Genomic DNA, 6,000 nt, shown 5'->3' on the forward strand with positions numbered 1-6,000 from the left:
CACACTATAAAGTAAATTTATAGGGATTTGGGAAACACAGCATAAAAATAGAGAAGGATAAATGACATCATGGGATTGTTCATGTGATAAGTGGGAAGTTTGGTAATGGGGGCTAATAGTGACTTTCTTCTTTCATGAAACTAAGAAGAACTCATTGTCTGGGTTATCTTTAAAGGCTTTTGTCCTGACCCCTGGAAGGATGGTCTAAATGACAGGCTGGCAAAAAAAAGCATTTTGCAAACATTGAGGAGACCTGGATCTTGCAAGAAGTGCATTTAGACATGAACCTATGGAACCTTGATCCAATTGCCTTTCCTTCTCCAGAACAAGTCCAGTTAGAGAATAGACTTGTAGTTGAAATCATTAAGAGACCATTTTGGGAGAGAGGGCAGAGTCAAGATGGCAGAGAGGGCACACCCTTCATTCTGAACTCCCTTCTACCCTCACTACCGATTACTAAATTCAACCTCTGAAATAGTGCTTGACTAGTAGAATCCATGAATATTGAGAGTACAACAAATTACCAGTCAAAGATAATCTAGAAGATTGCCAGAAAAGGTCTGTCTTCATCAGGTGGGAGGAGGCCAGCGCAGGCAGGGAGGAAGAATACGGAGGCTAGCACACTGAGTGGACTGGGGGTGGGTGCAGTCTCCACAGGTGGAGAATTTGCAGGGAGGATTCTACCACAGGTTGGCTGCTCTGCTTTGGTTGCAAAGAAGGAGATCAGCAGACAAGTTACACAAACGCCAAAGGTACAGTGTACCCCAAAATGCCAGAGTTTCAGAGGACCTGGCCACACCCACCCAGCACCGGGAGTGACTCAGCACAGACCACAGTGCAGCTGCGCAGCTGCATTCTACAGCTCGGCCTCTAGTCCCAGGGCAGTCACACTTCTGCACAGCAGGGCTCTCCCCAGGGCAGTCACACTTCTACACAGCTGGGCTCTGCCCAGGGCAGTCACACTTCTACACAGATGGGCTCTGTCCGTCTGTCCCTGTTCTGTAGAGGAAGCTGAGAACTTCCTTGTTCTGAAGGCAGATCCCAAGGGCTTTTAAAAAATGAGCAAAAAAACAAAGCAAGCTCTAACTATGGATAGTTTCTATACAGAAAGAGAGCAGATTTCCAACTCTGAGGAGACTAATAGCAGACAGTCTCCAGACAAAACCCCAAAGGGGGCTATAACCTAGTTCCCATCACACAAGGCTGTCCTAAAATCTTATAAAAGATTTTAAAAGAGAGCTAGGAAAAAAATGGGGAAAGAAAAGAGAAGTTCTGCAAGAGAGTATGGAAAAGACATATAACTCATCAAAAGAAAGATTTGAAAAAGAAAACATCTCCCTGAAATGTGAAATGGAAAAAGTAAAAAACTCCCAGGCAAACAGGATTTGTGAATTGGAAAAGATTTTTTAAAAAACTCCCAGGAAAGTAGGATTTGTGAATTGGAAAAAGAATAACTCATTAAAAAATTTTGTGAAATGGAAAAAAATTCCATAGAGCAAAACAACGCATTTAAAAACTCAATTGGAAGACTTCCGGCCAAGATGACAGAGAGGACACACACATCTACTTAATCTCCATCTTTGCTCTCAGAATTCATTTCATGACAAGCCTCAGAATTAGTGCTAGACTGAAAAAAAAACCCAAATATTTATCAACAGAAGACATTCTTGAAATTTACCAGGAAAGGTCTGTTTTTGCTTGAGGGTGGGGACGGTTAGACTGGGCATAGGCTGAAGGCAAGCAGTGGCAGTAAGAGCACAGCAGGCAGCTCAAACTGAGCAGACTGGAGGGGGTGGGGTATGATCTCAGCCATTACCCCAGTGTGGCTGTTTTGCCTTGGCAGCAAGCCAGTAGACCAGCAGAGAAGTTGTAAACACAGGAGGTAAAGACTATAACCTGGAAAAGCTAGGGTCTCTCAGGACGTGGCCACATACACCCAGAGTGTCTCCACATACTCGCAGAGTCTCAGAGTGTAGATGCAGCACAGCTATTGCTATCCTGCTAGCGCCTCGCTGCTGCCCTCTGAAGCCTGTAGAGGAAGTTAAGCAATACTATCCAGCCCCATCCCACCCCCCCAAAAAAAGAAGGCCGCATTTTGGTTTTTTTGCTAGTTTGTCTTCTTTGATTCTTCTCTGCCAAAATGAGCAAAAAAATTATTTTTTAAATTTTTTTTATTAAATAACTTTTTTATTGACAGTACCCATGCCAGGGTAATTTTTTACAACATTATCCCTTGCACTCACTTCTGTTCCGATTTTTCCCCTCTCTCCCTCCACCCCCTCCCCCAGATGGTAAGCAGTTTAATACATATTAAATAGGTTATTTCCAAAATATATAGAGAATTTACTCTAATTTATAAGAAATAAGCCATTCTCCAATTGATAAATGGTTAAAGGATATGAACAGACAATTTTCAGATGAAGAAGTGGAAATTATTTCTAGCCATATGAAAAAATGTTCCAAATCATTATTAATGGGAGAAATGAAAATTAATCAGAGAAATGCAAGTAAAGATATCACTACCCACCTCTCAGATTGGTTAGGATGACAGGAAAAGATAATGCTGAATGTTGGAGGAGATGTGGGAAAACTAGGACAATGATACATTATTGGTGGAATTGTGAATGCATCTAATCACTCTGAAGAGCGATTTGGAACTATGCTCAAAAAGTTATCCCAAAGAGATATTAAAGAAGGGAAAGGAACCTGTATGTGCAAAAATGTTTGTGGCAGCCCTTTTTGTAGTGTCTAGAAACTGGAAATTGAATGGATGCCCATTAATTGGAGAATGGCTGAATAAATTGTGATATATGACTGTTGTGGAATATTGTTCTGTAAGAAATGACCAGCAGGATGATTTCAGAAAGGCCTGAAGAAATTTACATGAACTGATGCTAAGTGAAATGAGCAGAAGCAGGAGATCATTACACACTTCAACAACAATACTATATGATAATTCTGATGGAAATGATTCTCATCAACAATAAGATGATTCAAACTAGTTCTACTTGTTACATTTGTTCAATAATGAAGAGAACCAGCTACACCTAGTGAAAGAACTATGGGAAATTAGTGTGAACCACAACATAGCATTTCCACTCCCTCTATTTTTGTCTGACTGAATTAAAAAAAAATTTATTATTATAGCTTTTTATTTACAAGTTATATGCATGGATAATTTTACAGCATTGATAATTGCCAAACCTTTTGTTCCAACTTTTTCCCTCCTTCCCCCATCCCCTCCCCCACGATGGCAGGTTGACCAATATATGTTAAATATGTTAAAGTATAAATTAAATACAATATAACTATACATATCCTAACAATTATTTTGCTATACAAAAACATTCGGACTTTGAAATAGTGTACAATTAGCCTGTGAAAGAAATCAAAAATGCAGGCAGACAAAAATATGGAAATTTGGAATTCTATGTAATGGTTCATAGTCATCTCTCAGAGTTCTTTCGCTGGGTGTAGCTGGTTCAATTCATTACTGCTCCACTGGAACTGATTTGGTTCATCTCATTGCTGGAGATGGCCACATCCATCAGAATTGATCATCATAAAGTATTGTTGTTGAAGATATAATGATTCCTGGTCCTGCTCATTTCACTCAGCATCAATTCATGTAAGTACCTCCAGGCCTTTCTGAAATCATCCTGCTGATCATTTCTTACAGAACAATAAGATTCCATAACATTCATATACCACAGTTTATTCAGCCCTTCTCCAATTGATGGGCATCTACTGAGTTTCCAGTTTCTGGCCACTACAAAGAGGGCTGCCACAAACATTTGCGCACATAGAGGTCCCTTTCCCTTCTTGAGTATCTCTTTGGATTATAAGCCCAGTAGAAACACTGCTGGATCAAAGGGTATGCACAGTTTGATAACTTTTTGAGCATAGTTCCAAATTGCTCTCCAGAATGGAGAGCATTCACAATTCCACCAACAATGTATTAGTGTCCCTGTTTTCCCACATCCCCTCCAACATTCTGCATTATCTTTCCCTGTCATTCTAGCCAATCTGACAGGTGTGTAGTGGTATCTCAGAGTTGTCTTAATTTGCATTTCTCTGATTAATAATGACTTGGAGCATCTTTTCATATGGCTAGAAATAGTTTCAATTTCTTCATCTGAGAATTGTCTGTTCACATCCTTTGACCATTTATCAATTGGAGAATGGCTTGATTTATTACAAATTAGAGTCAAATCTCTATATATTTTGGACATGACTGCCTGCATTTTTTATTTCCTTCTCAGGTTATTTTTACCTTATTTCTAAGTCCGATTTTTCTTGTGCAACATAATAACTGTATACATATGTATACATATATTGTATTTAACATATTTAACATGTATTGGTCTACCTGCCATCTAGGGGAGGGGGTGGGGGCAAGGAAGGGAAAAGTTGGAACAAAAGATTTTGTAAGGGTCAATGCTGAAAAATTATCCATGCATATAACTTGTAAATAAAAAGCTATAATTAAAAAAAAAAAGAAAAAGAAAAATACTGCACGGTGCTCACTCTTATGCCCCAAGTTCATGTTTGTTGAGATACTGATGATGGTGGTCTCTGCAGTGTCCCCTGCCCAGAAACAAGAGTTCTGCGTTGTCAGGTGCAGAGAAAGAGAAAGCTACATGGAGAAGCAAAACAGGGACAAACAACTGCTCAGTTATAAATTGGTCATGAAGGTCCTCTGCTTCTGCTAAGGGAAACTTCAAGGCCTCAAATGGTCACTGGGGCACCCAGTGAGGGTCTGCCTGAAACATGAGAAGCAGGAACAGACTATCTGTACATGTGTCCAGCTGGGGAGGCCTTCAAGTTTGACAGTCACAGGATCATCAGAATGACCTTGTAACAGCCTGACCCAATCTTCCTTTATTAACCCCCAGAGAAAGTCTGGTTAAGGTGATTTTCCAAGTGTGATTCACTTTTTCCATTTTTGCAGATGATTGGGAGGGCCAGGAGATAGGAAGAGTCTTAGCTATGCCTTGAATCATTTGGAATGTAACCCTAGGCCCATTTTGCTTTTCAAGAATCAAGGAAGACCAAAACATAGAATAATCTTGTTAAGGAGGACCCAAGGGCTGTTTGAAGCTGAGATGGGATTCGAACCTGTGGCTTCTCCATTGCACCATGGGAACTCCCACAGTCCAGGCTCACTTTCAGGTCTCCAGAGTCCTCTAGATTCCTGAATAATTGGAGCTGCTTCTGATCCTTGGCCCTGATGCAGAGGAACCTGATCTCTGGGAAGTCAAAAAAAGCAGGTGGGAGCCCCGGGAGGTGTCAATCCCTCGGGTTCTTTTGATAGAGAAGAATTAGGGGGAGGAGTTAGAAGGAGAGGTGCCAAGGGGACTGGCTACCAGTGGCAGAACTTCAGGGGCAAGTGGGCCAGCTCGCACCCTACCCTTCTGGGGATGGAGATCAACTGCAGAGAAAAGAGGGAGGAGCAAAGGGAAGAGAAAGTGTGGGGAATTAGAAAAGGAAGGAAGGAAGGGAGAGTGAGAAAGAGGAAAGAAAATTGTTTAATAGAGAAAAGGAGGAACAGATGGTGATTGCAGCACCAATTCAGCAGCTCCAGATCCTCCCAGGAGCACCTAGCAGGATGCTGATAGGAAGAAAGAATGAGGGGAGGAAAGGGGAAGGGAGTGACTGTAGATGGACCCATTTCACAGGCACTGAAACCAAGGTAGCTCGAAAGCTCTGGCTCTCTCTGTGAGATTCCCCCCAGACTCCAAGGCAGAGAGCCCCTACTTACCCACTGAACATCTTCTGGCTGAAGGCTACTGCCAGGAGGAAACTCAAGATGGGGAGACCCCTCATGATGAGCCGGAGCAGAGCAGGACCACCAGCTACCATGGGCCTGTGGCTTGTTCAAGGGATTTTACTCATGACCTCCACAACTAAGTGTCTGCTTATCTTGGGAGGAACAGAAATGAGGGATGGAGAAGCCATAGGATGCTCTGGGTAGGGCACCTGCCCCGCTCTCCCCACCTG

The sequence above is a fragment of the Sarcophilus harrisii genome, chromosome 5 (assembly GCF_902635505.1).
Source record: "Sarcophilus harrisii chromosome 5, mSarHar1.11, whole genome shotgun sequence".
Taxonomy (NCBI): domain Eukaryota; kingdom Metazoa; phylum Chordata; class Mammalia; order Dasyuromorphia; family Dasyuridae; genus Sarcophilus; species Sarcophilus harrisii.